This window comes from Pinus tabuliformis, chromosome 4_1 (genome assembly GCF_031772625.1).
Source record: "Pinus tabuliformis cultivar Carrire ecotype Pingquan chromosome 4_1, CPIR1, whole genome shotgun sequence".
Classification (NCBI taxonomy): domain Eukaryota; kingdom Viridiplantae; phylum Streptophyta; class Pinopsida; order Pinales; family Pinaceae; genus Pinus; species Pinus tabuliformis.
In genome coordinates, this window is record NC_142303.1 from 9,851,946 (window position 1) to 9,864,432 (window position 12,487).

Sequence of the window (12,487 nt, forward strand, 5' to 3'; positions counted from 1 at the left end):
TGAATTCAATTTTCCAACCATTCCTTAGAAAATTTGTGTTAGTATTTTTTGATGATATACTAATCTACAAGAAGTCTTGGAAGGATCATGTTGAACATGTTGACAGGGTGCTACAACTATTGAAGGAGAAACAATTATATGCAAAAAGATCCAAATGTTTCTTTGGAGTACATGAGGTGGAATATTTGGCTCACATTGTATCTCATGAAGGAGTTAAGGTAGACCCTAGAAAAATTAAAGCCATTAAGGAATGGAAAATCCCCACATCCGTAAAGCATCTGCGAGGATTTCTCGGGTGTACAGGGTATTATCGCAAGTTTGTTAAGAATTATGGGAGAATAGTAGCACCTCTAACAACATTATTGAAGAAAGATGCATTTTCATGGACTCCAGAAGCAACAAAGGCCTTTAGACATCTTAAAGAGGCAATGTGCCAAGCACCGGTCTTAGCTACACCGGACTTCACAAAAACCTTTATTGTGGAATGTGATGCTTCAAGAAATGGAATTGGTGCTGTTCTAATGCAAGATGAAAGACCCATTGCTTTTGAAAGTCGTCCAATCAAGGGAAAGTTTTTAAGCAAAGCTATTTATGAGAAGGAAATGTTGGCAATACTCCATGCACTTAAGAAATGGCGACCCTACCTAATGGGAAGACACTTCAAGGTAAAAACGGATCATGATAGCCTTAAATACTTTTTAGAACAAAGATTATCCTCTGAAGAGCAACAAAAGTGGGTCACAAAGATGTTGGGTTATGACTTTGAAATCATCTACAAAAAAGGGAAGCAAAATGTGGTGGCAGATGCACTCTCAAGAAAGGATGAAGATGTGGAAGCATTGTTGTGTGCCATTTCTATTATCCAACCAGATTGGATAAATGAAGCAAGGGAGGAATGAAAGAATGACGAAGAAGTGTGGGAACTTATTCAAAAGTTACAACAAGATTCCAGTACATCTGATACATTTAGCTAGCAAAATGATTCGTTATGGTACAAAGATCACTTATACCTCTGTAAGAATTCCCAGCTAAAACAAAAGATTCTTATGGAATTGTACACTTCTCCCTTAAGAGGGCACTCAGGATTTTTAAAAACTTACCACGGGGTTAAGAAGGAATTTTTTTTGGGATGGCCTTAAATCAGATATTCAAAAGTTTGTGGCGGAATGTTTGGTTTGCTAGCAAAATAAAGTTGAAACAATTAAGAAACTGGGTCTATTACAACCTTTATCCATTCCAAGCCAATGTTGGGAGGAGGTTTCAATGGATTTTATCACAGGTTTACCCAAGTCTGAGGGAAAGAGTGTCATCATGGTGGTAGTTGACATACTTACCAAGTATGCACACTTTTGTGCATTATCACATCCATTTAAAGCCAGTACAGTTTCTACTGCATTTATGGAAACAATTCAAAAGCTACATGGAAACCCAAAGATTATTGTAAGTGACAGAAATCCCATTTTCACTGGAAATTTTTGGACAGAATTATTTTCTTGTCTTGGTACTCAGTTAGCTCATAGCTCATCTTATCATCCTCAATCTGATGGGAAAACTGAGATAGTAAACAAATGTTTTGAAGAATATCTTCGTTGCTTTGTATCTGATAAATAGACACAATGGGTCAAATGGTTGCCTCTGGCTGAATGGTGGTATAACACTTCCTTCCATACAGCAACAAAAATGACCCCATTTATGCCACTTTATGGGTATCAACCACCATCCATCACATCATATTTAAGAGAAAATTCTAAGGTTTATGCAGTGGAACATCACATCGAACATCAACAACAAGTCCTCCAACTCTTAAAGGATAACCTCGTGTTGGCACAGAATAGAATGAAACAACAGGCAGATCAACATCACAGTGAAAGAAGTTTTGATGTAGGTGATTGGGTATTCCTACGGCTACAACCATATAAGCAAATGTCCCTCAAGAAAGCTAAGAAGGATAATAAATTATCACCAAAATATTATGGTCAATACAAGGTGTTGCAAAAGATTGGTACTATGGCATACAAATTGGAGCTTCCTGCAGCTTCTCGATTGCAACCAGTTTTCCATGTTTCATGTTTAAAGAAGGTTATAGGCGACAAGCTCCCAGTTCAAACAATATTTACAGAACTTGACGAAGAAGGAAAAATTATATTGGAATCAGAAGCAGTCACAGAAACAAGAACTCGACAGCTATGAAATCGTTCAATTTCAGAGTATCTTATCAAGTGGAAGAACTTATCCGCCGAAAATTCCACATGGGAGGATGAGAATTTTATGCAGAAGTATCCAAAACTACTCAAGCGTTGAGGACAACACTTTCTTGAAGGAGAGGGGCATGTTGGGTCCCTATAATACTAGTGATTACCCCATTACTATTGTAGTTATACCCCTTATTAATATTGTTGTGCCCCTATTGCCCCCATATTATTATTACTATGCCCCATAGAATCCCTCTATTGTTATTTTTGTGGCTTTATATTATTATTCTTAGGTCGGCTGGATTATATTGTGACTCCTTAGACTCCTATATATAGAAAGGAGGTTTTGTTATTTGAATCATGGAAGAATTGTTCATTTATGTAATGTAAAGGAGGTTGCCCCTTCGAAGAGGCTAAATTCTAAGGCATTGATCTATCTTTTCTATCTTTTCTTGAGCTGGTTTCATAACAAGCACATACAGTGCGTAGTTTCCTTTTAAATAAACAGATTTCCCTGGGTTGACAATTTATGTAGCACTTAGTTGTTTGGATTAATAAGCAACTAAAGTGACCAACATTTTGGCACCGTTGCCGGGGAAGGCAATCATAGATTTTAAAAGCATTAATGTTCTTCTTTTAGATGTGTAGAATGCATGAGAGGATGCAAGAAAACTAATCCTACAGGTGGCAAGGGCAAAGGAAGAGGAGGAAGAAAAACCTTTATTGATGAGATTATCTCAAAAGCTAAAACTTCTCAGAGGCTAAGCTCTCGGAAGCCAAAGACTCAGCATTCCCTCCAAACAAACTATGAAACGGAGGAAGTTGTGGGCCCTGAAAGGGTTGAAGAGATAGTAGAAAATACTGAGGAACCAGTAGAAGACATTGAAGAACCATTGGAAGATATTGAAGGACCAGTAGAAGACATTGAGGAACCAGTTCAAGACATTGAGGGGCCAACGGAAAACATTGAAGACCGGGCAAGTGCAATAGGAGAACAACCAATGGAAGGAAACAATGAAGGAATCTTTGGTGGAGGAAAGGTAGGAGGAGAGGGAAGAGGTGAGAATTCTCTCTCCACCTTAGGATTTCCTATTGGGGATCTTCCCAAAGGGGCAACCCCCATGAAGAATATCCCACTCTCAGCGTTACCTAACTTCCATGGTTTATCTTATGAGGATCCTGATGAGTTTCTTTTTTAGTTTGATATATTGTGTAGAAGTTATGATTATGTTACTAATGCTCAGAATTTGAAGCTATTTCCCGCAACACTAAAAGGAAATGCATTAAGATGGTTTATGAGTCTGGGAGGTCATGTAATCACGACATGGGAACAAATTAAGGAGAAATTCTTGACCAAATATGAATACTACCGGCGGACAAGAGAAAAAAGGGAGGAACTATTTAAGATGGTCCAGAAGGAGAACGAAAATCTGGAGGACTTTGTGGAAAGACTACAATACAATCTACAAAGATCCAATCATCCCGATGTAAGTAAAGACATTCTTAAAACAATATTATTGAAAGGGGTGAGGAATGATTGTTTAGACATGTTGAACATGCTTGGTAAAGGGGACATATCGAAAGAATCATATGATGAAATCATTAACCTATGCAAGAGATGTTCAAGAGGAGCTGCAAATAGATCAAAAATTAGGGATAGTACATATTCAAGAGTCCAAAAATCAGCCAGTGGAGGAGCAACAAGAGCTGAAATAGGTAATTTACTTGAGGAATTCAAAAGTGAAATGTTAAGTTATTTTGCTTCATAGATTGATACCTTGTAGGTTAAGAAGAAACAAGCAGAGGCAGAAGTTTCTTTGGCTATCTTCTATCCCAAATGCAGAGATAAACATCCACTAAGGGAATACCCATTGGAAAAAATACCAATTTGCACTATTTGTGAGAAAGATCATGAAACTCAACAATGCCCTTCTTTACCAGGAATAAAAGCAACATTGCAACCAACCGAAGAGGAAGCTGAAGCAGTTTATTTGCTGACACAGAGAAGACAATGGCAACCACGAGGACAAGGTATGAACTCTAATATGCCATTTACATCCTCTAATCATTGGAATAATTATCCTTCTTTTAATCAAGCAAATTACCCAACCTTCAACCAAATGGAATACCCACCCTTTAATCAAATGAATTTCCCACCCATGCAACAAACAAACCCTCCCTTTGTAGACACTACAATGTGGACTCCTTGGCCTCCACAACAATCTTATTTTAATCAATGGAACCCCAACTAGAGAGCTCAACAAATTCCGTTTCCAAACCAATTTCCTCAATTTCAGCAACCACTCCCTCTACCATTAGGTCCACCAAATAATCAGACAATAAGACCCCAGCTGCCTGTACAACCGAACCATAACCCTAATAATAATAAAGCTATGCAAGTCATCGATATTCAGAACCAGCCTGTATCCCCTGTTTACCCTGTGCAGTGTAATGATATTCATTTACGATCTGGGAGAATAGTTGCACCTATTATTGATGATATTACCTCTTCTTACTCTCACAAAGAAGAGACAGAAAGAAATAGTTTACCTAATAAGGGTGCTGAAACAGTCGAGCCACCCTCTAATAAAGTTGTTGAAACACCAATTTCCATCCATTTTCTCGTTTCTAAAACACCAACCTTTCCCCCACTTTTCCCGTTGCTGAAACACAAACTTTTACCCATTTTCCCCGTGGCTAAAACACCATTTCTTCTCAAAGAATGATTATACATTGTGAGAACTGTCTATTGCATCATTCTTATAACTTTGTTCTTTCACTACCTTCTCCTATCATTATACGGGCCTTTCATATAATTATTCTCATATTTCAAAACCCTTTTCCATATCCATTGATGATCTATTAGCAACGTATACTATATTTTCTTAATATCAATCAAAGGTAAACATGAGATATGTATTTGTATGTGTAAATATTATTAAACTATAGTCAAATGAGAAGATTATGACATTATTACCACGATCTCTGTACATTTAAAACTCATTATTCTAGCCGTAGTTGGGGGGAATATCAAAATCATCATGCCATCATTTCACAACATGCCAATCACCATCATTTTTTTTACCCACGATTACGTCTCATCACTCCATCTCTGTCTTATTATTCCATGAACTCATTTGCAAAATTTACTCTATCTCGGGTGCGGTAACTCGGTTTGTCACTGTGTATTTTACTGAAGCTGGTAACTATGGGAGGACCTACTATTTGCCATGAGCTCGGCTTGATAGCTTTATTAGAATTACACCCAGAGGTATATCATATTTTTTAGCGCGCTGATTGGGTAGATTATTTTCAGAGGTTCCAAGGATTTGATCCATAGCAAGTCCTTGAATTTGCACATAATTTACGGGATGGCTACTCTACCGTTCAAGGAGTTTGAATTCCAGTTTCAGAGGATGATATAGCACAGGTTTCAAGCCTACAAGCCACTGGCACTCGATGGTTTATTCGTAAACACATCATTCTTAATGCAAAACAGAAATTTCTTCTGCTAGGAGAGCGGTTCGAGCCTAAAGGCAAGGGTGTCGCACTTTATTCATTACCACTTCCATGGCTGATGGTTGCTGAATTTGTCAAGCACTATCTCACCTGCGAAGGTCACCACCAGGTAGTCTATCAACATGATTTTGTCTTGTTAAATCATTTGAGACATGGTTGACTGTTAAATATGTCGTATTATCTACTTGGGTGTCTAAAGAATATGTCACATTACTGTATGCATGCAAGAAACCCACTCCATTCCCTCACCCATCATCGTCTCATCCAGTTATTAATTCAAAGAGGTTTGGCTTAGCAGAATCCTCCCCCGCTTAACAACCCACCCCTAGAACCCCAAGAAGCCACTAAAATTCCTCAAACAACAGCTGAAATTCCCCAAGAAGCCGCTAAAATTCCTCAAACAGCAACTGAAATTCCCCAAGAAGCCACTGAAGCTCCCGAAGTTTCTCAGCCTGCCCCTGAAATTCATCAACAAACTCCTGGAATCCCTTAGCAAGTTGAAAATCCTTCTGAACAACAACCAAGGAGCATTTCTGACCACCCAAGAAATTCCACCACCCGCATCAGCTAATCCAATTAACCCTCCCACCACATCAACTCCATCCCATAATTTAGCAGAATCATCCAGTCCCACTATCCACATTCCTAGTGATGATTCTGATGATAACCTTCCCATTGCTAAGCTAAAAATAAAAAGGCAATAAAAGGCTGCTTCCCTACCAAACAGACAAACAAGGGCCTCAACCAAAGAAGCTACCATCCATGATGACCCTCCTCCTCTAAAGAAAACCACTCACAAAAGAAAAACCACTGCTCTCCCTACCTTTTTACCTCGAAGATGAATGAGGATGTCTACTGAAGCAGCAACTATTACCACCATCCCAAATTCCCCACCTATTAGCCTAAAACCCCATACCCCACCATAGTCCCAAGGCCCTAAATCTTTACCTGCCTCACCCTCGGGTACTAAAATGCAAGATGCCCAAGATTTTGTGACATCATTTCTTTCAGAAAATGTAACTGCCACACAAGAACCAGCTACTGATTCAGCAGCTACCACACAAGAACCAGCTGCTGATCCATCAAATTTAGATACCCAAGATGATGTACAGCATGTAGCTGCCCCACAAGAACCAGCTATTATTTCAACAGTTGCCACACAAGAACCACCTGCTGATGAATAGAAAACAGATGACCTAGATGTAGTTGCCCCACAAGAACCAGCTACTGATTCAGCAGTTGCCACACAAGAACCACCTGCTGATGAATAGAAAATAGACGACCTAGATGTAGCTGCCCCATAAGAACTAGGTATTGATTTAGCAATTGTCACACAAGAACCAGCAGGGCCTTCAAAGATTTTTGAAAAAGAGGTTAAACCACAAATACCTCGGCCTACTGTGATTGTTAAAATTGAAAGCCCTGTACTCTGGCCTACAAAGACTGTGTTTACTTAGACTGAACCCCGACCTACAAAAACTGTCTTCACTCAGACTAGTAGCAGTCAAGCACAAATGGATAAATGGAAGAACGAATATGTTATGTCGCAAGAGAGGATCTTGCAGGAGCACAAATTATCGTGGCAAAATCATATATGTGCAAATTGGGAAGTTTTGGAATAGTCTTGTACACAGAACAAGGAAAATAAACTGTTAAAAACTAGATTACTCCTCATGTTTAATTTGGTTCAAAGTGTTATCACTAAGATTTTCCTAGAAGTTGTTGGGAAGAGGAAAGGGGTCCAAGGTAACCACAAACCAACTTTTAGGTACAGAATCTAGCCAATCTGTACCTAGAGAGGGCTCTCTCTTTATGATTTAGCTCGGCTTTGAAAGATATTAGGCTAGTTATGAAGTTTAGGAGTTTTGTTTGAGTTTGGGTGGTGAGATTCAATAGCAGAGGGGTAAAACTAAGTAGTTCAGGCCATTGGACTAATGGAGTCAAAGATGATGGCTTAACTGCACTTGGTTTCTTAACAAAATATGATTTCACACGGCAAGATCGTCAAACAGGGAACAAATGGCAACTCGAGATAAATGGAATGGGTTTAAAATGGGTGAAGGACAGTTAAGAATCATTCGGCACATTTACAAAGAGAACCTGAATGATTACTACTAAAGAGAAGTTAAGAATTATTTAGTAAATAATCAAAATGAATGAACTAGAAAACAGGAGCAATCAAGATTTCATTGTTTATACTAATTCAGAAGAAAACATGGAGAATAATAACGATTAAAAACAGAGTGCAATCAAGCATATTCTAGATTATTCTTTTTCGTTTATCATTCAGATGTAAAACATAGATGATATAATAAACAAGGAAAACCTTAAAACACAAGGTATAGAGGACTTATTGATCGATGTTTGCTTCAAGAAATCTATGAAAAGTCCTTTTCTTCAATTCTTTATCTAGCAAGCCATACAAAATTTGGTCAAGTCAGCACTTTATTCCAAAATAGTCAATGTTACAGCAATGTATTAGAATCCACCCTCAATACTCTAATTGAGGGGGTATTTATACAAAAAATCTTTACAAAAAATATCTCATAACAGAGTGAAATATATTCTAGGGTGACTAAGAGTAGGTTGCACGATAATAGAGCCAACTAGTCTCAAAGATAGGAGAAAGGTGAACTGATGATGTGCTATTCCTTTTCTTGCTGGATGCGCTGAAGGCAGGCCCTATTATTTGGCTTGCTGCTGTCTTCATTAGTAAATTCATGTTGGCTGCCCTGTTTTGACTAATACATTTTACCAGCTCTGATATACTTCGACCTGTTTGATTTTTGTTCATCTCTGCCCACCTTTATTCATCTTACCACAGTAAATAGCTCAAAATTTCCCCTTTACTAAGGATAAATTTACAAAATTCCCAACATGTCTTCCCACCATTTTTGCTCTGGCAATCTGTATTTATGAAGTTTCCTCAGAGTCTCATCAATTTCTGTATATCTGAAAAAGTTAGGATGAATTGTGAACAAGTGTTTTACCTCATGCTCAATATAGAATAAGTTCTCTAAGCTGTCATAGAGAACTCGACCTGTGGGGAATGCTTTTATTCATGACGCTCTTGTTGATGAGCTAGCTTGATTGCTAGCATACTTATTTAGTTTGTCTACATAATCAATATGCTTCATTAATCTGTCATTAATGACCAAAGGACTTGGTAGCCCTTTATTCTGGAAAATTTTGAACTTCTTCATAAAAGAATTGATTTCCACCTGCATATCCTGACATCTTCTCTCTAGATTCTGCATCAAAGTTCTCTTGGTTAACACCCTTTTAATTTCTAAAATAGTGTCTGTCATGTTTGTGATGCCAAGCTCTTCCAGTTGTTCCTTATTTCTATTATTCAAAAGATGTATGAGCCAGTTGGCTTGATCAGGAATTTGTCCTAACAGAGCTCTTGTCTTTTGAATTTCTCCCTATGCTGCTTTCACTAAATCAATATGTTCATAGATTACTTGGATAGATGGCCATACATCATTTATAGATTGAGTGATGTTGGCCCAAAGGATTTTCTTGATCTCTACCAGGGGCTTGTTAAAAGTGAGCTCTTGTTCTAATGTTTTCACTTTATTTTCTAATGCTTTGATCTCCCTTGTTTTTTCCACAACACTTATCTTGGAAATATCATAATTTCTTTCTACGTTAGCCAATTCCTCTTTTACCTGTTTTAATTCTGAAACTTGTAGTCTCATTTCTTGCATTGCCTTTATCAACTCTTCAGTTTCATATTAGCACTACTAACCTGTCCTGTTCCTGCTGTTGTTGTACCTATGACCACCTCTGTTGTGGATGCTGGGATATTTGCAGCTAATGTTGTTCCGAGTGTAGAAGGGACTGCTGTTGAGACTATGGGGATTACATCAGGAGGCTGAGAGGTTGACTCTTCTTGTCTGTCCTTTAGTGCTTTTTCTAATTCCTTCTCTGTGTCATTCAATCTTTCATTGAGTTTTAAGAGAAGGTCCATCATCTCTTCTTTAGATTTCTGTTTTATAACCTTAGCGGTCTGCGGATGCTTTGAAGGAGGGAGCTTTAGCTGTTTCCTCAAGGAAACAATGTCTTCTTCTTTCTTTTTAATCAATGCTTCTACACATTTCACATCTTTGGGATCATGTCCCAATCAGATGATGATTTTTTCTAATGATATTATTATGTTGTCCTTGGCCAGGGAGGAGCCTTTCTCCAAGCGAAGTTGAGCAGTTGTATTATCCAAGAAATTTTGAAGCTTGTGGGCCATCATTACTTTATCAGCCAATGTGGAATAGATGTAAACTACTGCTGACTAAAGTTGTTGCACCTTTGCCTTGAAGTAACTCATTATCATTTTTCTCTCTTTAATGTCATAATCTCACATCAATCTCTGCTGGTTTGTGGGGGCCATCTTTAAATACTGATTGTAAATTTGAAGTCTGACAGGATCACTTCTGGCTTTTATTTCTGTGAATGTTTTCTTGATATCTAGGGCCTCTTTTCCTAGAGGTCTAGGAGATGAAACTTCTGAACTTTGTTGTCTTTGTAGCTCTTGCCTCTGTGAGCTAAGGGATGTTTCTCCCAATGGAAAGGTTTGCTGGCTCAGTACCCTTTCTTCTCTATGGATGTCTGTAGTTTCTTCCATAATCTCTTCTTCTGACAAAGGGTTTAGTCTTTGTCTCTTGGTCCCAGGCTATTCAGTAGGCCCAGTGGTAGGGGTAGTGTTTTCCCTATCCCTCTTTTTGTTCCTTTCCTCATTTAGAGGAGTTTACAACATTGGAATTTCTGCCACATTGGTTTGAGTTGGAGGAATTGGCACTTGATTCTATTCTTTGGACATTCCTGGCCAATCTGGCATTGTGAGCTATTTTGTAGTATCTATTTCCTTGCCTTTGGATGTTCCTGTGGTTGGTATGTTGACTTCTGGTGGAGGCTGTTGAGAAGTTCCAGCAATGGATGCACTACTTGCTGATTTTTGAGGTAGCCTGAATGGTACCTGTCCAAAAGAGTCCAGGTCAAGAGTTTTCTCGAGATCTTTCATTGCATTTTCCATGTTTTCCTACTCACTAACATCTTCTATTAGGGTCCCTTCTACCCATTCATCCAAGTTTTCAAATTGCTAAATTTCTGGGGTCCTATGGTGGATATATGGGGATAACCTGTTTTTTGTCCTTCTGTCACATATAAAACTGCTGGGGTCATATGGAACCCACAAAAAACTCTTGCATAATTTAAGGTGGTCTTCTAAAATCTTTTCAGCTTCTTGCCATGCATCTTTAGAGTTGATGACAAAAGGGCCTAGCTGGTTCTTAATCCTTAGCTGAGCTTTCCTTTTTGCACTACAAAAATGGACTAAATCTGCATTTATGATCTGTCTGAAATACTCTAGTGCAAATAATCTCATGGGAACATACTTGGGTAACTTAAAAAGGCACAGTTCACACCCATACATCCTGATTTCTGTGTGATTTTTGTATAGGTACCAGTCACCTATCCTGTACTGCTTAGAGAGCTGGAGAATCTTTTTCATGTCACCAGTGATCCTAGGAGGGGAAACTCCTATCAACAGAGTGGTTGCTGGATGTACAAATAAATCAATGAACTCATTATAAGTATAAGGGGACCCAGAGGTATCATGAAAGATTGAACTCCAAAAGATTACAGACCTTGGATTTCCTTTGGTGTCCAGTTTCTTGATAGGAAAAGGAAAGTTATCTAACTGATAATAGAACATGAGATGGTATATGAAAGAGGTGTATTTGAAAACTCCTTCTCTATCCAAATTCAGGAACTGATCATGGATTTTGTTGGCAATGTAGGTGGCATAATCATATCTGATAGTAGGGGGTTGTCCTAGAGTAAAGATTGATAGTAACACTAGGGTAATATCATCAACAATTCACTAGTGTTAAATCCCATAATCAGGGCTATCATATCAACAATGAGTCTTCCAATTTTAGTGAAGAAGGTCTACAGATAAGAAGGTGGACCTTTGGGTTGGTACTTTAGTTGCATGAAGGTCTAAGCAATACGTCTAATTTCTGCTTGGGACAACTGAGATGCTTTTTCAAGTAAATACCCATGGAAATAGGAGCAAGGGGCTGAGTGGAGTGGAATTGTATCATTTCATTTATGGATTTAGCCATTATGGGGAAAATGATAGTTTGGAATTGGGAGATAACTGCTTTATGGATGGGATCATAATTAGCATAGCATTGATGAATTATGTCTGGGAAAACATGGATTAAAGGGAGGTAATACATAGGGAGGTTAGATTTCCATAATCCAAAAATATCGGACTTATTCAAATAACTATCCCTGACTTTGCAGAAGGCCTGAAGATGGTTTCTATCACCTGATAAATCTTTTATCTGAAAATCTTTGTCGGCCAGAGGCAGATAATCTAAGTCTTTATGAGGAGCGTTGAGGGGTGCGACATTCAGGGCTACAGGGGTTTCCATATTTGGTTCTTATGGATTCAAAATGGAATTCAGGTTTTCTGTGGGAAAATAGACCAAACAACAGGTTTGGGGAACTCTTTATGGAAACACAAACTATTCTAGACTTGAATTTTGGCCTTCTTAGGTAGAATTTTCAGTAAAAAATTGAAATTACAGGGTTGCAGGGTAAATTGGGTAAATACCTGGATTAAGGAGGTAAACTGTACAATGGCAGGTTGAATGACAGGCTAGGGAGCGCGTTGCTATAGTTTTTCTGGTCAGGTGGCAGTTTGAAAGCTCGAACAGCGGACTAGACGTTGTTTTGCATTTGTTATATACCTACGGGGGATAATATGGGGT